The sequence below is a fragment of the Numida meleagris genome, chromosome 2 (genome assembly GCF_002078875.1).
Source record: "Numida meleagris isolate 19003 breed g44 Domestic line chromosome 2, NumMel1.0, whole genome shotgun sequence".
NCBI lineage: Eukaryota > Metazoa > Chordata > Aves > Galliformes > Numididae > Numida > Numida meleagris.
In genome coordinates this window covers 141,380,511-141,406,626 of record NC_034410.1, presented here as the reverse complement: position 1 = coordinate 141,406,626, position 26,116 = coordinate 141,380,511, and the positions used below count along the sequence as shown (strand labels likewise).

Sequence of the window (26,116 nt, the reverse complement as noted above, 5' to 3'; positions counted from 1 at the left end):
GAGAGAAAAAAGAATGTGATGAATGAATGAGTAAATAAATTAATAAATAAATGTCAGTGTGTGTAGTTACATGCGTATATCTGTGAGGGAAGTAAAGCCAATTTTCATTTAACTGAAAATTTAATGGTTTCAGAGAGGGCTTACTGTATTACAGGTCTTTAGGAATTAAATAGTTTCTGCACATGGGGCTGTTTTTTGTTGTGGTTTTTTTTTTTTCCTCCCCAAAGAATGCAACCTTATTTGGCGAAAGTGTCCTTTCAGTCAAAGAACTAATTTTCTATCAAAAATCTTTTGTATGGAAGAATTTTCAGCTGATGCTATTTATTGCAGCTAGCTCAACAATAAAACTCCCACACAAGCAGTACTCATTAGTTGTTATTACTTAGCTATTATTTTTATTGCTCAAGCTGTCTAGGTGCTTTGCAGACTTGTGGGAAGCGAATGTTCTGTTGCCACAAGGAGCTGCTGTTTCAAACAGGCAATTCCCAAACAAAGGCAAGGGGACTGAAGTAAGAGGGGGCAGCACAAGGAAATAATAATGTTATCCTACTATCTTAAGGGAGAGGGGGAAGTAGGGAGGTCTTTTATTTAATTTATTATTAATTCAATTCAATATTTGTGAACACCAGGTTCTGTAATGCAGTGCATGTCTCTACATGTGAGATCTAAAATTTAAACATGTTTTGGAAGATGTGTGTTAAAAAAGGGCATGTTGGGTTTGGAGGAGAAGAGAAATTGCATGTCAGACTGAATCAAGAAAGCGATTATCAGCATAATTATGCCCTTCCCTAGGGATAGGAAACATGGTCAGGAAATGGCTGCTCTGATAGTCTGGGAAGGAAAATAGACAAGAGTCATTGGCTCATTTTCACTGTAAATGAAGCTTGACAGAGGATTTAAGACCTCTCCATAAATCAGTGTGAATCACTAGTCCATAACCAGACTGCTATTAGCTGGTAGCAGAGCTTTCCACTAAGTGTTCCGATGCTGCTTTTTTTTGACAAGTTGACGAAAGTGACAAGGCTGGAAACCAAGCCATGACTTCATTGTTGGAAAGAAACCCATCCCAAAGACTGAGTCAGAGGTAGCTAAATCTCGAGTATGGTTCTGTGTGAAAGAGGAATTTGAAATCTCGACTGTTAATATTAAGCTCTTTGTGTCTTTATAGGAACAGAGTCGTCTTCTCTCTGAGTTAAGATTATGATTAGGAAAAATACATTATTTTTGCTTGACTGAACCTCAGGCAAAAGTGAAGTGCAGTGCAGTTCCTGCGAAGCTGACTTGTGCAGTTGAAGATCCAATTTTATACAAAATTCTTCAGTTCTTGTATTGCTAGCCTGGATATCTTACACCAGTTTGTAAACATTTCTCAAGAATAATGTGTGATTAATCCTATGTTTCCCAAATCTTTCATTACAGCGTGTCAGATGGATACACATATCACGTTTCTATAAGGGAAGTGATTAGCAGTGTCCTAAATATTGTTCCATTATAATTCCTGGGCACGAACTCTTCTTTCAGAAAGCATATCTTAGTCAATAAATAAGGAAGAAATGAGAAATAGAAAAGATTAATTACATGGAATTGCTTTGTATTTATTCCTAATTTTCACAGGCAGTTAATCAGCACTGTAACATTTCCAGGAAACATGATCAACTTTAATTCATAAATTTCTTAATAGCCTTCAACAAAGACAGAAAATAATTTAAACTTGAAAACAATAACAACAACAGCAAACAAACAAACAAAAAACCCTTATGATTTTTAGAAATTAATGAGTTTGATTGTCTTGAAAGTGAACAAATTCAGCTTCAGGAGTTGAATCGTTCAGCAAAATCTGCAGATATCAGTGGTTTTTTCTTTTTGGTTTTGAGGGAAAAGAACAGTGTGGATGAAACAGCCTTGAAATGATGAAACAGAGATTTGAATAAAAAGGAAGTGACTGAGATGTAAAGGCAGAAGAGACTTTGTTTGGAAAGAGAAAGTGAGGAGAAAGTTCCATAAATGCATCTTATAGATCATCTTATTTTGACAAACACATGATTTTGTATTTCCAAAACATGCCTAAGTGACATGGAAGCATAAGTTATGTATTTAAGCATGAAATGTCGGGGCACAAATGTTTTTTTGAAAGATTTTTACATCCTTTGTCCCCATAAAATCAGTTAAAATTTAAAAACATCCTTGCATTCAGTTGTGGTTGTTATATCCTTTAGTAAGATACAGGTTATTGCAGGCATCTCCAACCTATGGCCCAGCCTGGCTGCCAATGCAACCTGCCTCCTGCCCTGTGCTATAAAGGCAGCAGATCTTCAACATGGAGTGGTTCTGGGCACACACCCATTATTCAGCAGCATCCAAACCATCAGTGCGCTATCAACACTGTGTCAACTGAAATCAGGGCACGGGAAGGGTAGTGCTGTGCAGTGCTGATTCAAGTGATGTCAAATAATTGTATGCATTTTGATACGTTGGCTAAACACAGTACTCTGAACACTGAAGAATACACAGCCAGTTTGATTAGGAAATTTGAGAATAGGTCTCAAGATTGCAAAAAAAAAAATCATCAATTTACATTTGCAACACCATTTTCAGTTGATATAAATACACAACCTGCAAATTTTGAAATGAAATGTATAGAGTTGCACTCAGAAATTCAACTCAATAATCTGATTGTGTCTCTTTACCAGACTTTTATAAACCCTATTTTACCAGAGAAAAAAAAAAACATCACAGCCAAAGCTTATTCACGTCATTGTTTTTTGGCTGTGTGCACATTTGTGAACAGTTGTCAAGGAGGAAGTACAGGAAGAGTAAAATTTCATCAGAAATCTCTGATGAACACCTTGAGACCTGACTAAGAATTGCAACCACTGCCATCGAACCAGTGTGGCCAGCAGGTCAAGGGAGGTGATCCTGCCCCTCTACTCTGCCCTGGTCAGGCCTCACCTGGAGTACTGTTCTGGGCTCCCTGGTACAAAAAAGACAGGGATTTCCTGGAAAGAGTCCAGCAGAGGGCCACAAAGATGATAAAGGGCCCGGAGCGCTTCTCGAGTGAGGAAAGGCTGAGCAACCTGTGTCTGTTCAGCCTTGAGAAAAGAAGACTCAGAGGGGACCTGATTAATGTTTATAAATATCTAAGGTGCTGGAAGCAAAGGGACGATGCCAGAGTCTTTTCAGTGGTCTGTGGCAACAGGACAATGGGAAATGGCCACAAACTTGAGCATAGGAAGTTCTGCAGCAATGTGCATAAGAATGTCTTCACAGTGAGGGTGACGGAGCACTGGAACAGGCTGCCCAGAGGGGTTGTGGATTCTACTTCTCTGGAGATATTCAAGACCTGCCTGGACACCTACCTGTGCAGCCTGCTATAGGAATCCTGCTTTGCAGGGCGGGTTGGACTCGATGTTCTCTAGAGGTCCCTTTCAACTCCTACAATTCTGTGATTCTGTGATAGTTTGAGGGCTGACAGTGTTGTCTAAGATTTATAAGCTGGGGGTGATCGTATCTTTGAAGTGGATGATTATGCAATGTTTGTTGGGAGGAGGAAAATGAAAGAAAACAGAAATGAAGAAAAATGTGTTGGCAAGAGATAATGTAAAAGATTTAGTGTGAGATGATTGACATCTACACATCATGGTGTCCTCTTTCTGTAGAGATTCCTTTAACCTCATAAAATGCTAGTTTTCATTCACTTTCTCTCATTTTACTTTATTTCTGTTTTTTTATTTATTTATGCATTTATTATTTATTTTACAGAGATCTGGAGTCTCAGATATAGAAAAGATTTTGTAGATGATAAATGATATTTTGCTAATCTGGGTTTTCCTTCCATATCACTAGAGACACAAATTCCTTTCTGGTAATGACTTAAAAGTTGAAATCCCTTTATTTGAAAAAAAAAAATAATAATAATAATGAGAGAGAAAATACCTTTTTAATTTTCAAATCAGCTTTACATTAGCGAAAGGCTCATGCTCAACAGTTCTGGAAACTAACAGCCTCTTGTTATTCTTGAAATAGACCAAGAGCAAAGTGTGCCATTATAAGCTTTCAGATGCTGCCTCAACTTTTACTTGAAGAATCAGATCTGACTGGACATTATGGGGTAGCCTACATGTATAATGTTCATCTTCCTTATCTCTAACCACTGAGTAATTTACCATCCAGACAAAACTAAAGTGCCAGGCTTTACAGACTCTACTGCTTTATGCAGTCTGTGGACAGAGAGGTCTGTAACAGAGGTATCCAAGGCAGATGATCTGCTGTTTGCAAACTCCCACCATTTTCCAGAGAGTTAGAGACAGCTCCAAACTGTGCCTCAACGATGAATATTTAGGCTAATATCACATGAAAATTTGTGATTGATAATCAGAAATTGATTGATCTGATTGATTATCTGAATATAATTGATAATCAGAATCAGTCCACACCTAAAATACTGTGTCCAGTTTTGTCTCCTATGATACAAGAAAGACATCTAATAAACTATAAAAAGTTAAATGAGTATCATAGTATTGGTCAAAGTTGGTGCACTTGCCCAGAGAGGAGAAGCTGATGAACTGGATGTTGTTTAGCCTAGAGAAGGGATAGATTTGGGGAGCCTAACAACATTACCCTGGAAACTATGAGGAAGTCATCAAGAAGATGAAACCAGGTTTCATCTTCTTGATGACTTCCTCATCTTCATCTTTCATCTTCACCACCTTGCTTGGTGGGAGAATGAGGAGACAACAGGCATAAGCTGAAATATGACGGAAGCTCACACTGGATATAGAAAAGGCCTTTCCTCAGAAGAACTGTTAAGCAGTGAACTGTTACCAGGGAGACTATGAGGTTTTGGAGGTTCTTAAGGTCATACTGGATAAAACCCTGAGCAACGTGGTCAGACCCCATAGCTGACCCTTCTTTGAGCAGGAGTTTATATAGGTGAGCTTACGATCCCAGTATATGTCTTCAATGATCCTTTTCTTTAAGTTTAGTTGGACTTCCTCTAAAATGAACAATTTATGCCTTTGCATTGCAAGACACATTTCAGCAAGATTCTTGCACCAGACAAATTTTTGAAAACAGTGGAGTTAATCTAAAGTTGAGATTATGTAAAAGTTTGAATCAGGGAGTCTCTCTTGTGATCATAAAAATGAGTTTGTTCAGCTTGTTATTTAAAGCAATATTTAATCATCTCCAGTTGTTTATTCTATTGGACTTCCTGCTCTGCCTTAGCAATTGGAGTCCATTGTACTTAGGCCTGAAAATTGTTACAGGACAATGATGCTTTGTAAAACCAAAGAATTATGGTATCTGTGACAGCAAACTTGTGACAGGAATGGCTACATTGTGACTTGGAATTAAACTGTAAGTCTGAAAAACTTTACTGATGGTAAATTCGAGTTTCCTTGGGGGTTGTAGGACAATGATGATCCCTAAGATGAGTTTCATTAAGAATATCTGAGTTAAAACATCACAGGCATTCCCCAAAAGCTCCTTTAAATTCAGCAAGGCTTTGTGCTGGGCTAGTACCTTGACCCAGGTGTAGAGTATGGCCTTAACTAACTGAGAAGTTTAGATTCCAAACTTTGAGATTTATATACATGTGGTGTAGATGGAAGGTCTAATCACCCAATTTAAATATATCCTGGAGCTCAAAGGAAGGAAATTTCAATTCAATTGTGGCAGTCACAGGGAGAACACAGATGTTCAGCATTTACAGAACAATGTTCTGTTTTAAGGCATCAGTTATTCTTTACTAAGCAGCCCAAATCATGGTACTTCCATTGCTTCTAGCATACCCATACTGATTATCAATTCAGGTTCTGTAGCAATTAATTTTAAGTGCTAGTTGGGATCTTTGCTCAGTGGGCACCCTCATATAAAGACTATTTGCTAACCAATGCAATTCATTCTGTAATGTACATCATCCAGTTTTATTCAGCATTTACCTGCCTCAGTTACCTTTATGCCACTAATTCACAGATGCAACAAACCATGTACTTTAATTTAACTGAAAGATCCATTTATCCCAGTTCCACCACTAAATATTCACAGCATAGGAAATACTGAATGATTATTGCTAGAGGTGGCTTTTATTTATTTACTTAAGCTGTTATTATTGGAATCATCTGGGTATCCCTTTGAAGAATACAGGAGGGAAAAAATAACAGGAGCCCAAATTACTGGCTATTTCTAGACAGGTCTCAGAATAATGATTTGCACTCAGATTCTATTAAAGGAACAACTGAAGTTTAGTGTTTTTTAAGGATAAAAAGAGTTTTTGATTAGGAAGACAAAGGTTATGAGAATCTTTGGGGCTGTTAAGACTCATTGCTATTGATGGAATCCAAATAGTAAATAAGAACAGAAGGTGAGAATGTAAGGATAATCATATTAGATTGGTTTCTTAGATGAAACATCCATCATTATGGAATCTCCCTCTTTGAAATTCTTTAAATATGGCTATGCTATCCTCTGCTGACCCAGTGAGGACAGTAGCCCCACCCTAAGTGGAGGGTTGAACTAGATGACTCCATGGGGTCCTTCCCAACATACATTTCTTGATTTGTGACATAATGGTACTATTCCCAGTATTTTCTTCTGTCCTTCATTGATGTACTGTGGATCAAGGAAGTCCCAAGCAAAGGTAGTGTCTTTATATTTAGTATATTTAGTGACCCTTAATTAGCTTTTTTCTCCCTTTTTCTTTTTCCACATTTTTTTTTCCCTTCTTTTTCCGAAGTGCTGAAGATCAGAAATAAAAAAGCATTCAGCCTTCACATCACATTAAAATGCTTTTCTGATCTGGCCTTTGAACTTAGAAAAGGATGGTAGTAGAATAGGATTCTGCAGCCTTTTTCCTACTTTTTTCATGCTCCAGAAAATACAGTTCCCAAATACTCATTCTACAGTGTAAGCACATTTCCCAACAGGCAGGTTTGCAGGGGTCAGTTTCCCTGCTGACAATAGGCAGTGTGTGGGAGCTGCATGATCAGACACTGGGAGTTTCTGCATGCATATTCCAGTTCATTTTTTCACTTCCTTTGCAATACTAAATAGTTAACTGTCAAGGAGATCAAGCTTCCCAGGGCAGCTTGTCTCAGAAAGTTATCATCCCACAAGGCAAAGCCACACAAGAATAAGTTGTGGTCATTGGCTTCTCTTTTGTGTTAATAAGCTGCTCTTATTTTTGGCTTAAGGTATAATTGCTCACTGTTTGTGGAGGGAAGAAGTCATTAGCTGCTGGTGTGCATGTGGGAAGGAAATTTGTTTTTGTCATTGCTGACAAATGGCATGAGACACTCTCAACCACAAATTGTTTTAAGTAAGTTCCACATACGTTCTTTCAATTTCTAAGGTCAACATGGAAGACTGCGTAGAGAGCCATTTGCTAGATTGTCTCTGACACTACCCAGCCACAATCAGGGCAGTATTGGATAAGCACCTATACAAACATGCATGCACTGAAGTATACTGACATCTGTGATCTCTTGTGATTTTTTTACACAGTGGCATATTTGTATTTGTAATGTGGGAAAGGGCAAAGACCATGAGGTGATTGAATTGCAGTGAATGTAGCAACATTTGCTTCCTCAAGTTTCCAGTTTCTGTCTGTTAAGGAAGGTTAAGGCCACAGAGCATGGCTGCCTCACCAGCTGCTCCTGCCTAGGACCACTGCTGTCAGGCCTACGGGGTGAACCTGGTGCCTGGAGATCTGGGGTCTCTGCCTAGGCTGGGGAACACAGCCTCCACTTTCTCCTTTGCAGATCTGACTGGTAGCAAAGTTAAGAAGCATCCCAGAGGCATACAGACAGGATACTGGCATGACCAGTCACACAGGCTGGCCCTGCCACTGGCTGCTTTCAATGGCTCTTACACACAGGACTCAGGTAAAACAGACATAGACAGCAGAGATTCCCTCCTCCTCTCCTGCTGGTAGAGAAAGAGGTTCACAATCATGCACATTAGTGGATCTCTTGAGTACCAGCATGGCCCCTCTGTTTGGGTCCCTGTGGTTCACAATCTTATCAGCTGCAAAGACCAGGTTGATCTTTTGGGAAGTGGCACCTGTATTTTGGTAACTCATTAACTAGTGTGCCTGGGAGTTCATTCCTTGTTGTTGTCTCAATTTTTGCATTGTAAGGTTTGTGTCTCCGCATTTTTCTTATGATTTCCCCTTCTTTACTTATCATCCTGATCCAAAGATCCTCATTCAGACAATCTTGCTTAAATCGACTTTCCATTTTCCTTCTCCTTCTTTATCAGTTGGTACGACTAACCAGGTTTTTCTGGTCATTGCCTCCCAATTTAGAAGTCTTCAGTCAGATAATCCTGCTGGATTAAAAATTCCCACTGTATGGGAACTGCTGAGTCACGGCCTGAACCACTGATTGAGCACCTGGAGAAAAGACCCAGTCAGCCCTGGGAGCACAGGTGAAGGCAATTCACCTGTGTGACCAGAAGAAGCCAAGCTCCACCCCTCTAAGGGCTGACTGCCGCTAAGGAAGGATCCTTCTGGAGATTTCTCCTTGGTGGAGCTTTTCCCTGCAAACCTAGAATCTTCTGATATGTGTGAGCGACCTACTTCCCTTCCTTTGTAGCACCTTTCTGTTGTGCTGGTCTTTCTACCAGCTCAACAAAGCACCTTTTCTGTAACGCCTTTTCCATCACATTGATTTTTCTGATCACTACGCCCACACACTCTCATGCTCTCTTAGAAGAGTGTCTCTGACCAAACTTGACTCCCATCACTGCCTTCCTTTCTTATTATCCCCTCTTGCAATGGAAAATGCCTTTGACCAGGTACCTTTAATGAAGACACTTTCATTCTACAAAACCTTGCACTGTCCATTGTTGGTTATAGGTGTCCAGTTTCTCACACACTGGAAGTATATTTTATGATTGTTTAATAAAGAATTTCCAGAATGTATTTTTTATATTCATGTCCTTTATAAATAATACTGTCTTGTTATTGGGAGTCAAGAGAAAACAAAACCATGAAAAGCAAGTCAGTTCAAGGATGGTCTTGAGAAGGGATGATGTATAACTCTATTCAATGCCTTGCCCAAGGGATACGCTAAGAATCTAAAACTCCCACTCAGGTGTTTTTGTCATACTTCTAGCCAACAGCCCCCTCACTCCTTTTCCTCTTCCAATCTCTGTCAGGGCAACTATGAATTACTCCTGACAGTAGGTAGGCAGCTGGTGGGTCACAACTGCTGTTTATGACACAAGTAGTTGTTGTCCTCTTGGTGGCTTGTGTTCCCACCATCTGTCATATTTGTATCCTGTGTTATGTTTCATCTTTGCACTCTCTGGGTTGTATCTTTTTTTTATGTATTTCTAAAATGACCACGTTGTTTTTTTTTTTACTTTCAAAGTCCAGAACTGATAGTTTTTAACAGAGGGAATAATAAATAATAATCAACTATTTTTTAAGCTATGAGAAAACCAATATCATTGTTAGTCATATTCTCAGAGATGTACAAGCCTATTTCTAAACCTGATCGAATTTATGGCTTATAGGAAAAATAATAACTTTCTGTAGTTTTCAAAAGACAAAAAGCTATTCTGTCTGGTAATAAAATATTAAGTGAAATGGGCACAGCAACTGAGCTGAAACATTAGTCACACCTGGTACCTAAAGTTTTACTTTTCTTTCCCAACAATATGAGTGTGCTGGATGCATTTAGTATGTGATATCTATTTCCCCTGTTGCTCTTTAATAACTATTGCTATATATCTTTTTCTCTCGATGGAAAGAGTAATTCTCCTGTCCATCACACAAAAGATACAACTGCATGTAGAGAAAATAAAAGCATTGGTATTAGAGATATATCTTTGGTTGTATTTATTTCCTTCAGTGTCAATTCCATTTTCACCATGCCTCTCAGCAGCAAGTGCGACTCTTAATCAATTAAATGTAAGATGGAAATTAAATACCTCTCCCTTTGGAGTGCTACAATAGTTACTGCATGTTCCATACCTTGTCTTTGCACTGTGCTGTTTGAAATAAAGTGGTTTAAAGTGGGACTTCTCCATAAAATGATTTTCCTGCAGTAGTTAGAGTTGTTATAAAATCCAAAGCACTGAAGCCCACGTATAGACACTTTCTGAGTCAGTGTGTTTGCTGTAGTGAAGCACTGAGAGGTAGTAATGAAGAGCAAATTGTGCGTGAATGTGTTACAAGAGTACAAAGCATTCAATGGTATTCTGGGCGCAGGCACAACATTTTGAACAGGAAGCTGATTGTGACTCAGAATGTGGTTAGAATCTTATCGCTAGTTCTAAGCATCCGCATGAAAGAAGAAAATCAACAAAAAATAAACAAAAGGAGATTCACATTTAAAAAAAAAATAAATGATTATAGATTTGGAATCACTAACAAAAGAAGCTGTACACAAAAATATCCAAACATCCGTTCTACCGATATCCACGTTTGGTGATGTTTTATGGAGCATGAAATAAAGATGAAGATACAGTAAGGAATCAGAGTAATCTTAGTCTAAAGAGATCTAATAGTAACGAAAATACTTTTAGATAAAATGCCATTTTATTACCTTTATCTATATATGAACTGTGCAGCAGAAGAATGATTTCATTTTATTTTGCTTGTTTGTTTTATTAAGGGATAACTTGCAGACAACATATGTGAAAATTCATGAGTTCAGTGAAATTATCTGAACATTTGCAACACCCATTAATCTCTAGGAAAGATTCAGAGAGAAAAATGTTAAGTTTCTCATTCACAGGCAATGCAATAGAGACATAGTTGTGACTAGCGGTCTGGTTGCAGCTACACAGCACAGCAAGCATGAAAATGGCACTTAAAATCTCAATCTTTAGCACACCCATTACTCCAACCCCTCCTTGTTTTTTCCATGGATTTTTTTCTTTTTTTGTATTTTGCACTAATCTCAGTAAGAAGTCACTCAGTCTGAACAAATTCTACTCGGCATCACAAGGTGGAGCTGGCATAGAGGACAAGCATGACGCAGCAGCAGTAAAAAGGTGTTGCTCCCTAAAACAGGTAGCATCATCTCAGAGTGCTGTGTATCAATATTGGAAACTGTCACCCTTTGTGCTAAAACTTGTAATATCTGCACTGTAAAGAAAAATCTGACATTTATAGTGAGATGACATTACAGTAGGATGGCTCAATAACTTATTTTTCAGTTCTGATTTCTGAGTTTATCCCTGAGCAGGATTTCTCACCATCTCTCTACCAGAAAATACTGAGATCATTACTAGTATATTTCCAATGCTACCATAAATAACACTATTTAAATATTAATCTGCAAACATGTGCCACCAGTAAATCATATAAAGAGCACCACTTATGATTCAATACAAATTATTAGATCCAAAAGCCCAGTAAAAAGTAATTGATTTTGTAAAATACATACATTTTTTCCACAATATGCAAAAAATAATAAAATGTGTATCATCCTTTGGGATACAGCTCTACCACCTGAATTCATGCTTCCTCTAACTTTAAAGAAAACAATAAGAGCTCTTCTGTCTATTGCACTATGTACCAGACCAGTCTACATAATATTATGCAGCTATTTGCATTGATTACAGGTGTTTTTTTATTCCCACTCCTCGAACTGGCTGCAGTACACACAGTGCTTTTTAGAAATGGCATTGTGGTATGTCAGTTAGAAAGACTGTTGCCTTCTGGTCATTCCTGGTTAGAAATAAACAAATGTAATTTACACGTTACCCAGGTCCAGACTTTTATTGAAACACTACTCCAAAGCACATTTCCTCTTCAGTAATGCCATTATTCCCCTCACACAGTTGTCCCTCTCCAGATCATTGATTTCTTTGCATCTCTGAGACTGCGGTTTCCTTTGTGCAGGGCTCAGAGTTCACTTTCTCCCACAAAACTATAATGCAAAAATGCACTGAATCTAGAAGCCCTTTAGCTACTTTGGGACATACTCATATTCTGATAGAAAATTATTAAATTTTAGAAGTGAGGAACACAATCTCTGAGTTCTAAAAAGAACAGCTCATTGAAGGTTGTCATAATGCAATGAGTTAGGAGGTTACTATTTTCTTGGGAACATGGGAAGGTGGTAACAAACAAGACTAAAGAAAATTTGGATTAGTGAAGAAAAAGCTGGTCAAGAACATGGTCTTCTCTTCTGACAATGACTGCATGATATGATATGTGTACTAACTCGAGGTGACTTAGGACACGCCAGAAGGCTGTGCTACTATTCAACAAGACCTGGACAGACTGCAGAGTTGGACAGGGAGGAACCTGATGAGGTTTCACAAGAGCATGTGTAGAGTCTTGCACTTGGGAGAAATAACTGCATGCATCAGTACAAGTTAGGAGGTGAGTTGCTGGAGACGAGCTCCATGTCCTTCTTGTATCGTGGTGCCCAAAACTGCACACAGTACTCAAGACGAAGCCACGCAGCACAGAGTAGAGCAAGACAGTCCCTTCCCTCAACTAGCTAGCAATGTCGTGTTTGATGCACCACGAGATACAATTGGCCTTCCTTGCTGCCGGGCACACTGTTGACTCATGTTCAACTTGCTGTCAACCAAGACCTTCAGATCCCTTTCAGCATGGCTGCTTTCCAACATCTCATCCCCTAGACTGTAATTATAGCCAGGGTAAGTTACCCCTGCGGAATCCAGCACTTGCTTGTTAAACTTCATGTGGTTGCTGATTGCCTAGCTCTCTGATTTGTCTAAATCACTTTGCAAGGCCTTTCCACCCTTGACGGAGTCAACAGATCCTCTCAATTTAATATTGTTAGAAAACTTGCTCAAAATTCCTTTTAGTCCTACATCCAAGGCATTAATTAAAACATTAAAGAGAACTGGCCCCAAAAGAGAGCCCTAGGGAAGCCCACTAGTGACTGTCCGCCAGCCTAATTTAACCCCATTTACTATAACCTATTCAGCCCAACCTGTCAGCTAATTGCTGACAATCACCCATTGCATTATGATTTTGTCTAGTTGCATCTTGGACTTTTATCCAGAAGGATACTGTAAGAAACAGCATCAAAAGCTTTACTGAAATCCAAATAGATGAAATCAATTGGCTTCAACTAGATGGGTGACCTTGCAATAAAAGGAAATTAAGATAGTTAAATAGGCTGTGTTAGTTAAACACTGGTGGTGTGATATGATTTCCTAACTCAAAGTGATTTCCTAACTCAAAATATGATTTCCTAAACTCAGAATAAGCTCTAGCCTGCACACCTGATATGAGCACCATACTTGCAAATCACAGTAGTCTTCCAAGAAAGCTAAGCAAATTTTGAGTTGTTATGCACTGAAAATTAAATCTGTCTTAATTTTTCCTCAAACGCTTTTGTGGTACAATAAAAACAAAAGAAACAAGTAACAGTTGTGTTTGCTGTTTATAACAAGAGGAATTTGGAACTTTCCTGTGAATGCCTTTATGGATAAAAGGCATTAAAAGCAAATTCACTGGCACTGGCTGATGATACAGCTACAAGCCTGGGAAGTCCGCTGGGAAAAAAAGGTGACTGAAGTTTTAAAATCTCAGTGGCGTACTTCAAGAGGCTAAAACCACTTGAAGCTTCTTAGGGAAGAACGAAAGGAAGAACAACTAACTCTCTTTCAAAAACATATCAAGGACCCCATAACCAGCCTCTTTTTTTGCATGTTCTCCGACCTCCATTTTTACTTTTACTGACATTTTGAAATATGACAGAGTTAGTCAGTGAAACTATAAATAAGCACACACCCCCACCCTGATCCAAATCCAGTAGATTAAATTTAAAGCCATCATTTCTGTTCAGCATAATTGACATCATTATCTGTCAGGTTGCTGGACTCAGGTTTGCAGTCATTATGAGATCATTAGAAAAAGGGTTGTAATAAGTTCAGAGGGCCAATCGGCTCTATTCTAATCACTGGAGAAGAAAGTGTTGATGGGGGCCTCGGGGAGAAAGTATTGAAGCAGCTAGAGGATTTTTAATGACCAAATCAAGTTAGGAAAATCACCACCTGTGCCTCAGTGAACAGGGTAATTTCAGCTTGGAGTGAGGGTGAGTGTAAAATGGATTTCTAATCACTTTTATTTTTCTCACCATTCTAGCTTGATTTTTTTGAACGACGAGGGAAGTGACTGGGAATCTAAAGAGCAGAGCAGCAGAAAATAGGATAAAAAATCCAGAAAGTAAGGATATTGACAGAGTAAAAATAACGAATGACATCCTATATTAGCTGTCTGATGAGCTTCAGGTAAGAACAGAGAAAACATCAAAAATTTCAAAGGTGTGGGGAAACAGTTTTGTGAAGTAAGATTAATCTCAGTGAGTTGTATGCACCTGAAAATGACAAGTACAACAAGTACACTAGGTTTTCTCACTAGTCAGTGGGGAGAGATAAGTGCTGTCCACAGGTTATTTGGTCCATCATAAAGTGTCTGAGGTAACTGGGGAGATAACTTGACTGGGAATGTCTTCTTTCCTCTATTCACTGGAGAGAGAATAAAAGTGAATAAGCTCAGTTAATAAAGCTGACTATTAGACAGCTAAATGCTCACACAATGAGTTAAATGACTCTCATTCATAATTAACTCTACTAAACTCAAAGAAACTGATGCTGCCTTTGCCTGGACATTGTACTTGAATTTCTGGTTTCTTCCCTGAGAGAATTTTACTCCTGCTTTTTATCTTGCCCATCCAGACATCCACAAAAATCTTATCACCCTCTTCCATACTGCTGTCTTCTACTCTTCAGAAATAACTATATAACATTTTTCAGAAATGCTAGAGCTCATTTTGTCTATACTCCTGAGCAGATGTTGTGGGGAAACTCAGAGCAGAAGTTAAGATATAATATCTTTCATCAGCACTTGGTAGCTTGGACTAAGCACCACGTTATTTGTATTCACGAAGCTTCTAGTTAACGTGGAGCTCAGGCAGAGAAAATTTCCATCTGCTTCAGATGCAAATAGAGTGAGCTCATGTCTGCTCAGAGAGCAAGAGCCTATGTAGGTGTATCCTACATCTGGCTTATCTGTTAGATATTAAATTAATCAGAACAAGAGCAATCTCAATTCTGGATGTTTGTACAACTCTCAGCACAGGAAATTATGGGTTCTGCTGAGGTCTGAAAAGGCCACTCCATTATGAAAACTAAAATTTAGAGCAAATGCATTGTCATCCACATCTTCATTAAATAAATAAATGGAGCACATTAAAACTGAAGTGAAAAATATCCAACAGATACACTTCTAATGGAAAGATAATTTAATTGAAAAAGAATAATCTGTCCATAATATTCTCACATGCACTGTTTTATTAGGTCTTATTATCAAGAACTCATTTACTCTGCATCCTTTGGAAGATATTATAGGGAAGGAAAAGTTTAGGCTAAATGAATGCATAATATGTGGAATGAATGAATATGTTAACATATCTTAGATTGACTGTGGTAGGCAATTAAAATAATCTTTTTAAAACCATGTATAAGTACGGAGACTGACTAAGAAAAATTGTGTCAGACTTGTTTGTTTGTTTGTTTATTTTCCTTACTTTTTTTATTTCTCCCATCGCAGAAACATTTGATGTTATGAAATGCTGTCACCAGCAAGACAGGTTATTTAAAGCAAGGAGGCAGATGGTAGCTCTTTTCCCCTATTTACACTAGTTTCCTTTTTTATTTTTTATTTTTTGCTCAAAAATAGAGTTTTGGGCCTCCAAAGGTTATACTGTGTGAAATTGCTATATAAGATTACCCAATGATTGAATCAATAATAATCCCACCACTTCTCAGGGAAATCAAATTTTACATTTGACTAAATCAAAATATGAAACTAACTTCCTCCCATTTCTTTCTTTAAAGTTAGAGGATTCAAACTATTCAACCCTTGTCCATTTCCTGTACAACCACTCCTAGAAATCTTGAATTATGAACCGTCAATTGGTGCAGTCATCAAATAGTACAACATTAATTTGATCTTGTTCTTGCAATGGGTTCCATGTAAGGTTCCGTTATATGTTTTTTCCATTTTAATGCATGTTAAACATTACTTGTATCCTTGGTTTATTAGGATATCTCTTATTTGAGCGAGACTCCAGATAGTTCTGTAGGGTCTACAGCACCTTCAGCTCAAATATGGGATTCACCTCAACAACTTGAACTATTAAGCTACTCTTCTGGTTTCACAATTTAGTCATTAATGATAAACAGACTTTTAGAAAATAATTATTTTGTACCTTAGATGGAACAAATCAATTGGTGAAAGGAATATATTTCTGTTTATTGATTACAACATCAGCTAAAGTTCTTTTATCACAGAATCCCAAAATGATTGAGGGTAGGAAGAGACCTCTGGGTTTCTCTGGTCGAACTTATGCTCAAGCAAGGAGACCCAGAGCAGGGTGCACAAGGCCATGTCCAGGTGGCTTTTGGAGATCTCCAAGGAGGAGTCACCACAACCTCTCTGGGCAACCTGTTTCAGGGCTCAGTTCCCCACATAGTACAGAAATGTTTCCTGATGGTCAGAGGGAGTCTCCTGTGTTCTATTTTGTGCCCATTACCTCTTTTCTTAGCACTGGGCACTACTTTAAAGAGCCTGTCTCTATCTTTACTGCACCCTCTCTTCAGGTATTTAAAGACATTGGTAAGATCTTCACTGAGCATTCTCTTCTTCTGGCTGAACAGTCCCAGCTCTCTCAACCTTTCCTCATAGGAGAAGTGCTCTTGTCCCTTAATCATCTTTATCTGTAATTTCGTGTCACCTGAATACTCTTAGAGAATGGTGATGACTATTTTTTTTTTCCTGATCTGCCTTCCATGGTGTTATGCCATTATATGAAGAATGACAACTTGAACCTTGCTCAACTAAGAACACCTGAGAGCTGACTTCACACAACGGTAACCAAAAATAGTGGAAAGATTTCCACTGAAAATATGACAGGCCACTGTTCTGAAGGAGTATCTCCTTTCACACCTACCATCAATAAGAAAACATTTTTGTGATTATAAGATCAACGATCCAAAACATTCAGTTATGTCTATAACAAAATATATTAAATACATACTTAAATGGATACAATTCACCTTAATGGAGAAAGCTAGCTTCACTGTGTGTGACACATATAGCCTCTAGCACTGTTCATATGAAGAATACTTTGACATGCGGACATGGGGAGGTGTTCCTGCAAAGCTCAAATTCCTATTTGAATTCCTTGTCTAGTTTGTGAATCATTATGGTTCTGAGGCTTATGTCAAGAATTCAATAAAAGCAAATTTCTGCATTCGTGCACACTATGTGCATGCTGAGATTTGTTCATCACCAGACACTTTAAGGGCTCCAGATGAGAACAATTAATCAAGTGAAAATTTATTTTAGTACGTGATTTGATTCAATTACATCTAGTCATACTAGTTACTATCTTAGACTCTAAGCTTAAAGCACAAATAAATTCATTCCCCTTTTTATTTACCACTGTTAGTTTCCAAAGCAGCTCCTGAGCTGTGTATGTGTCTACGTATCAATGTCCAGCTAATAGCTCTGCTTCTACTGAGGTTTTGGCCTCCCTTCTTTATAGTTCTATACAGTAATTTCTGACAGCCTCTTGGAATATCAGTATGTTATTCTGCAAATTATTTCACTGGACAAGACACATCACCCTTTCTGAGACTGAGAAGTGCTTTACTATGTAGTCCCACTGAATTTAATAACTGAGATGAATAAGAATATATTGATATGTCAAATGAATAACAGAATGTAGCACATAATCGGCATAAATAGACACTAGCAATTTAAATTTTTCCTTTTTCTTCCTTTATTATAAATGAGATGTTTTTATAACTTAATTAAAAACTCAGAGCACCTTATATTTGCCTGAAAGAGGTTTTTTTTCTTTTAATGAGCGCTACGGTTTTCAATGTTGACATTAGAAACCCACTATATTCTTCGTTGACAAGTCCTTGTTCCTAGCCTTTGACCCAATCAAAGACAGTATAAATCTAATAACTGCAGTCTGCAGTTATTATTTTTTTTTTGAAAAATCAGTTTTGTACAGAATTAGGCAACGTTCACCTTTCTGTTGACAAGTGTGGGCTTGTTACGTGACCTTTCCTGATAAATGAATATTATACTGCTAATTGGATCTGCTTTAATATTTAGCTTTGCCAACAACGGTATGAACATATCAAAGGAACCACAGAAAAAAAATTCAGAGCCAGTAAGTTAGCTTCTTCAAACATCTTCATCATTTTCTTCCCAGCTTTCATCAAAATTAAATCATATATCCATTTTTAAAATTATTTTTCTTTTTACTGTTACTAACAAATCAGTGAGTCTAATACTTCCTTTATATATAATCTTCTGCCCTAGAGCTGCTGAGATGCCTAGTGGTATTTACTGAAGAAAACTTTATGAAAGTTTTTGTTCCTGAATTGAAGAAAACATTTTGGATCAATTTATGCCTAGTAAATCCATACTGTATTGATTTCCTGCTGGACAGATGGTGCTTTTTTGCTTCCAAAAAGAAGCTAAATAGCAGAATTTTAAAGTATATTTAATGTTGGTGTAAATATATATTTTTATTTTTATCATTAGTAGTAACAGTATTAGTATTAGAATTACTGTAGCTTGCTTCTTGTCTACTTACCTACTAAGTATCCAGTCTTTAAACTAACATACAGATAATGTGGTCTGACTGAGAATTTTTTACATAGTTGATGGGACTATGAGAAATTCTGTGTTGACATAAACTGTGCCAAGAACAACTTCAGACTTTTTTAAGAGAAAATTTGGGGCCCTTTTGTTTTGTAAGGCTCAGCAATGGCCAGAGGCTTTCAAATACAGCTCCGGTAGAGAACATTCTGCACGCAGCCTAGTAGCATCACATGAAGAGGGAGGCAGCATTCAGGACCACAGATCTTATAGAAGTGGGAAATAAGGGACAACACTTGTCTGCCTACTGTAGGAAACATTTTATTAAATCGTGGTTGAGAAAGAAGCATGACATGCTTTAGCTGGGGGGTGGTCTTGGTAATCTCTAGAGGTCCATTCCAACCCCAACAATTCTGTGATTCTGTGACCAGCACCATAGTTTCTCCCAAAGGTTACGAGATAGCTGAAGGCTAAGTCTTCTACAGATGTAGGCTGTGGTGATATTGATAAATCTTTCACATGGTGGAAAGAGCAGTACCTTACATCTTAAGAAAAAGAAAAACTTGTTGCTGTATAAGAATTATATCTGAGCCTCCCAGACTTCACCTAATTAGTGCTTTTTCTCCAGCACTTGGCTTCTGTTATCAATATAAGGTTATAACAGTTTTTCCTACAGAAAAAAAGAAGGCAAAAAAGAGCTCACTGACCACAACTCACTCTTCTGAATTACTTCTATTCTTTCTGAAATCTAAAAGCATACAGGAAGAAAGAACAGACAATAAACAGTGTTCTACAATATGGATATACTTTATTATTTTTACTTGTTTTTTAACTGATGACTTGTACAGCTTTGTATTTCTTCTGTGAGAGCTGAGGTCTTTAAAGTATTTGGAAAACATTAATAATTGGACACATGGAACAAAATACAGTATCTGCATTCTGATACCGAAAAAAAAAAAAAGGGATTTTTTTTTTCTCCTTTTTCTAGGGAAAACATTCAGGTGACAGATGGTAATCACTAGGAGAAAAAGAGGAGTATTTATTAGCCAAGCAGGTCTGAGAGTGTTGTAAGCTTCCTAATGACTTTCTCATAGAAAGACATCTTAATAAGTGGCTGATATGATCATTTTATATGAAGATTTAAATTCTAATTTGAACTCTGATCACATCTGCCAAGACCAAAACTCCTCCATTCTACATTGCTATATCAAGAGTTTGAACATTTAGAAATGAAGTCAGAGTTGTTACCATTAAAATTCTAAGTGGAGCTGTGATTCTAGGAGTCATCAGAACTTTCTTACGCTATACATTGTACAGATAAATAACGGGGCAGTCCAGACTCACCTTTTGAGTAGATGAGATGATCAAAAGCACAGGAGGGGAAATCAGGACACAGAATTATTCAAGCATCAGTGACAGAACTGGAATTGCTTCAGGTTATAATAATTCATTGGATCTAGGACTTGTTATTGGAGAAAATGGAATTTCTGCTCCATCAGAAATCAAATGGTCTCTCAGTTTGATTACAACATCTCAAATGTCAAATCTCACCAGTTTCCCAACTTCTGCAAAAGAAACCAGAACTGCCATAAGGATCATATTACTAGCAGTGGTTTTTCCATATATTTTGAAAAGAAACAGAAATATTAGGTGGGGATGGGAAAAATAGCTGTTTCTCTGATTCTTACGTACCATTATTTGGAGGAACTATAATTTACTGCCATGATGCTGGCTTTTCAGTTTCTCTGTTTGCATACATAACAGTTCATGCCTCTAAATCAGATGTGTAGAAATATATGGAATGCAGAAGTACCTACTGTTTCTTATCATAACTTTTTCTTGAGGCTACAATTACGTCAACAAAAATGTATTGAGAAATTTACACTTCTAATAAAAAAAATTCTGTAAGATTATACTTTGCTGGGATACTATTTGCTATGGAACAGAAACTAAATAAAGTTTATTATTCCACAGCTAAGGATTCTAGATCAAAGCAATATCCTGATCCACAAGTCTGCATTAGGTTCTACTACCTAAACAAAGCGAGAAAGAAGGTGGAAAAATGTGTTGACTTTGCGTTACCCACTAAACATTTAGCGCACATGACTGGGCATGACCTTTCTGTTTAAACAAATGCTCTCATCAACCAGGACAATATAAGATGTCAGACTGTAATGCTTGATATATATTCCACATGCTGGGTGAACTGGATATGGCCCATTTTACTTTCCAGTGAAGCAAGCAGTCCTGAACACACATTCATTTCTGGTAATTGCTTTTTTTATTATTATTATTTCCCCTCTGCATTGCAATATTGGACAAAATATTTTGCTTTTATTTTTGTAGGGTTTTTTTAATGCCAAAGTTTATACAGCTTTCTTTGCCTTTGTGCTTAACCTGAGGTTTTGATTTCATTCACAGTGAAGGTACTGTATAGATAGAGGGGTCATCATAATCAAATATGAATACTTAGGGAGTTAGTAAATTTTTAAGGGGATTTCCTTTTAGATATGAATCCAACATATTTTTTTTCCGACAGAGATGAATAAGAAATACTTTATATTGTGCAAGAAGATTTTATAGACAAGTAAAAAAGAAGAGACCAGTCAGTCTTTTTTTGCAAAGCAGCAGCTTTGACAGTGGTAGGACTGTATAGCCAGTCCTCTTGTGTTCTTGCTGGAAACAAAAATTCAGCTAGTAATTATAAAATTGTTATATTATCTATTTTTCCTCTTTCACGCACCATAGAGATGAAAACTGCAGAGATGACAAAGGTTGGTGGCAATCTCATCTATTGCACCAGGATTTGTCTCAGGATCAGTCCCCCATCACTGGCTATTTCTATTAGTTTTTCCAGGGAAATACTAGTTTACCTCTTCATTGGCTGCCTGAGGTATTCATCCCCATGCACTCTGACAGAACATACAGAGCAGTACATAAAAGGAGTTATTCTAGTCCTTGTTCTTTCCCACTGCCTTCTGTCTGCGTTTCATCAGTGGTACTCCTGGACTCCCCAGCCAGACCAGCAAGCACAAATTACCTAAGAAGGGACCAACACTACATCATCAAGCAAGGGCTGCAAAACTTTGAATCAAATAAGCTCTGTTTTCTTTCCTTGATTTATTTGTCTTTTTTTTTGTTTTGTTTTATCTTTAATCTATTTTTTTTTAAAAAAAGGTAACTTCAAGGTTATTTCATATAATAATTAAAATAATTTTTTAACACATCACGTACTTATAGTCCATTAGAGGTTACAAAAACACAGGAATCATTTCAACTGCCTCCACTGAAGAATTGTAATTCACTGAATCTTTGTAATGCTGCACAATAAATGCTGCATCCAGTAGATGTGTAGAAATCAGAACAATAATTTGCATTGCCCCAGTGTAATAGCAAAAAACCTGAACTCTGGCCATAGTCCTGGAAGTATTTTTTGTTGGGAGTTCAAGATTCTACAGTGGCAAGTAGAGATATTGCTTTGGCTTTGTATCTCATGCAAAATACAACTCTCCAGCAGATAATGCCTCCAATCCAACAAAACAAGATTTCTAACCAAATTCTGACACAGCATGATCCAAGAGTATAGTGAACTATTTAACTGTGGGGAAAAAAAATGTCTTCAAAATGAAATCTCACAATTTGCCTGGCCAAATAATGCCTCTAAAGAAAGACTGTATAAACAGTTTTTTTAAATTTTCTTTACTACGTGATTGATTCACAATAGGAGCACAAACCAGTGTCTATGGCAGTCAAAAATGTCTCTAGCAGTGCAGCAGACTGCAGTAGCTAGTCATTGCATTTTTGCTTTCTATGTATAGCTCCAGCACACAGGGGTCAAATCCCAAAACGGAGAGAATGACAAGTCTGACCAAAGCAGAAGGCATATTCCATTGGAGAAGTCTAGTATCCAGGATGGATCAATCTCAAAGTCTCATTCAGCACTCATTTTTTGCTTCAGTGATGGAGGACTACATCTCTGTGACAGACAATTTGGATTACTGGAAAAAATAAACTAGTTGAAGTCATATCATAAAATCAAGAAAAACTGAAGAAAGAATACATAGGACATCAGTCATCTGCACAATAAATGAGGCAGCAAAAGTGGAACCAGAAAGCAAGATAGGCACAGTGGATTGACTAATGGCTAACAGGGGAGTAACTTGTGCTTACCTTAATAACAAGAAGTATATTGAACTCCAAGGTTTTCAGGTGGCCTGCATTTCTTTAGAAAATCTTGTGAGAAGTAGATATTTCAAAATCTAAGAAAGCCAGCTGTCCTCACTCAGCACAGGGAACTTACAGCCAGAGTTCCTGATAACCTCAAAGTCTAAGCTATATCAAGAGTGTTTAGGTACGGGTCCATTCTGTTACAGTGTTCTGTATCACTCTGAGCTTCATCAGCTTACCTGAACAGTATGGCAATTCAAATCATGCCTGCATAAATAGACAGATACAGGCATATTCAACATTGTAAATCACTCTAGGAGACAAAGAAACTTTTCCCTTTTTTTATTGCGATTTCCAAAATCAAGCCCCAAAGATACCATAGTAACTCTGATGTTGGAAGCAACCTCCATCACTCGTGAGGGCCCAGCCTCCGAACAGTACGTCCCTGGGTGGGCTCGAACCACCAGCCTTTCGGTTAACAGCCGAACGCGCTAACCCATTGCGCCACAGAGACTGCTCTGCTGTGTCCTCCTGTCATTTTTTAAACATATAAACATCTACCCAACCAGGTATCTATTTTCTGATGATTGATCTGAATTCCAAAAATGCAGAAGCCCTCATTGTGTAAATCTGACTTATATACAAGCTCCAGAAAGCTCAGTATGCTCTTCTTTCTTATTTTTTTTTCTGTATCAATCTTTCTCTATCCTCCTTCTGAGACAGCTTTCTGGATCCCTCTTTCACTGGTTATTAGAGGAAATAAATGCTGCCTTTAGATTGTTTTTTCTGTTTTGGCAAAATATCTACTTGTGTTTCCTATTGTGATGATCAGTAGCTAATGCTCGTGTTCTAAAAGAAAATCTACAGTGAAATAAGAAATGTAATCTATAGATCTAAAACCTCAGTTTAGATTCTTAACTCTTACACTGTCCTTTGGGGGGAAAAAAAAACAACAACAACAAAAAAAAAACAAAACAACAAAAAAAAACAAAAAAAAACAAAACACAGAGCCAGATGGGATTATTCTACTATCAGTTTGCTGAGACTCATGTATTCTGAGAGTGGCTAATAAGGCTCATTCCTGCAACATAGATTTCATTTTGACTCTAAATAAATCACTTACAAATCTTGTTTTAAGCACATATTTAAATGTTCATATAACTGAGGCTTATGTGACTGGAGTATTTTCATACTCCTAACCCTCATTCTAGTAAATCATCCTACTCCTTCATTACATCTTGTCACTGTTTAAATATCAGGATTTATTTGAAATATTACTGGAATTTTAATTTCATTCATTTGTCAGTAAAACAATATAATAGCTGGTAGAATTTGTATATATTATATTAAAACACTTAAAAATTGTGGCAAAAACACAAGCATTCACCTTTGGTGAGTGAATTAGAGGAGAACATATTAATAAATCTCTTAAGCAATACTGGTATTATGGAAATTCCAGGGTGATTCTCTGGTATGAAGGCAACGCGTCACAGAATGGTATGTGTCCTCAAGGTTAGACTTTAAAACTGCATAACCAAATCCAAATACATTTAGGAATGCTTTCAGATCCATGAACGCTACTAAACTGTCCTCAGAAGTTTGTTCAGGCAGTGCCAGTTGTCCAATGGCAAAACCAGATAAGGACCTTTGTAACATTTTGATGATGCAACCAGTAGAATTGCATTGTTCATGAATGTTTTTCATACTGTTTAATTTAGTATTCTTGACATAGCCCACAGATCTGAAAGGTAACCAAGAGTCCTGATGACAAGCCATTTAGGGGAAAGAAGCAATAATCAGTGTCTGGCATAGGAGAAATCTAAGGTGGAGTGTGCAAAGCCCCATTTTTATAACTCAGATTGGCAGAACAGTTCAATGTTCCTGTATTCAGGACAGCATTAACTTTCATAGGTCATTGTCGGTGTTGTTGTTCTTGTTCTTGTTTTTCCCATGCTTAAGAAGAAGAATGCTTACCTTGAGTAAATACTGAAAAGAGAAGAGTATCACAGACATTGACAGTAGGAAATTCAGCACTTGAAAAAAAAGGGTTCTCCAAAGGACTAGACTTTTGCCCTCTGAAGTGAGTCGCATTCTGAGCACAAAGGGTAACATTAAAAATATATATTTTTGCAAAAAAAAATAGTAATGGGCATTATATACCTCAGAAGATTGATACAGTGATATTCTGATGCATTACCAGGAGAGGTGCCAATAACAAATTTGTTAGTGTGCTACAGTACAGTGACTTTACTAAGCACTGTGGAGGCCCATTAACTAATGCTAAAGATATTAGTGAAGTTTATAGAGGCATGAAAGTATCTGCAAAACACATTAAAGTGTAATATAGGGATCCTTTAACTACTCTGAGCAGACTGGTATATCCCTGAAGTGTGATATGCTACCACATGCTGATTGTAATGAAGGTACTGGGGGCAAGAGAGATAACTTGGATTATAAAGACATCACATGTCTAATCTTCACCAATTCAACGAAAGTAAGCTATATCTTCCCAATATGCCTACTCTGGATTTAAAATACTTCTTTTTATGTTACCTTTTCATTTACATTGATCAAAATAAAGTTGAATTCATTTTTAAGAGTTGGAAACTTTTCAAACATGGACTAGCATGTAGGTCTGTTTTTTTAAAGCACCTTTAATCAATAATGGACCTATGCCTGCAATTGGCAAGTTTTCCCCCATGAGAGAGATAGAGACCAATATTACAGTTATTCTGTGCTTTACTTTAGAAATATTATCTACTTTGCTCATACAATCAATCATACAGTCTAATACTCCGTAGAGAGGCATAAACAAAAATTAAGTAAAATAAAAAAAGCTGCCAATTTAGCACCATTTCCACCCATGGACTTATGTTCCCAATGTAATTTTTACGCTAATTTATTACAGGATGGGGAGCTTCACAAAGGACAAGTCCTGCCTGACCAACCTGGTAGCCTTCTATGATGACTAAACAGCATCAGGAAACAGGGGAAAACCCATTGATGTCATCTATCCAAAGTTCAGTAAGACCTTTGACACTGTGCCCCAAAACATCTCTCTTTCCAAGTCAGAAAGATATGGATGTGATGGGCGGAATGTTTGATGGATGAGGAACTGATTATGAGATCATACCCAGGGAGTGGTGGTAAACATCTCAATGTTCAAATGAAGATCAGTGATGAGTGGTGTTCTACAGGGTCCTGTGGCTAATATTCCTTTTATCCTTCCTATTTTCATCAGTGACATCAACAGTGGAATCAAGTGCACCCTCAGCAAGTTTCTGGGTGACACTAAGCTATGTGGTGCAGTCAACACACATGAGAGAC

At 37.5% G+C, this 26,116-nt stretch overlaps 1 long non-coding RNA gene and 1 other non-coding gene across 2 annotated transcripts; both read right to left on the bottom strand.

Moving 5' to 3' along the window:
• Positions 19,435-25,861, bottom strand: LOC110393049. Its single transcript, XR_002434762.1, has 3 exons — positions 25,738-25,861; positions 19,967-20,187; positions 19,435-19,640 (listed from the first exon to the last, which is right to left on the bottom strand). It is a non-coding gene; the product is annotated as an uncharacterized LOC110393049 (long non-coding RNA).
• TRNAN-GUU lies at positions 23,230-23,303 on the bottom strand. The gene has a single exon. It is a non-coding gene; the product is annotated as a tRNA-Asn (tRNA).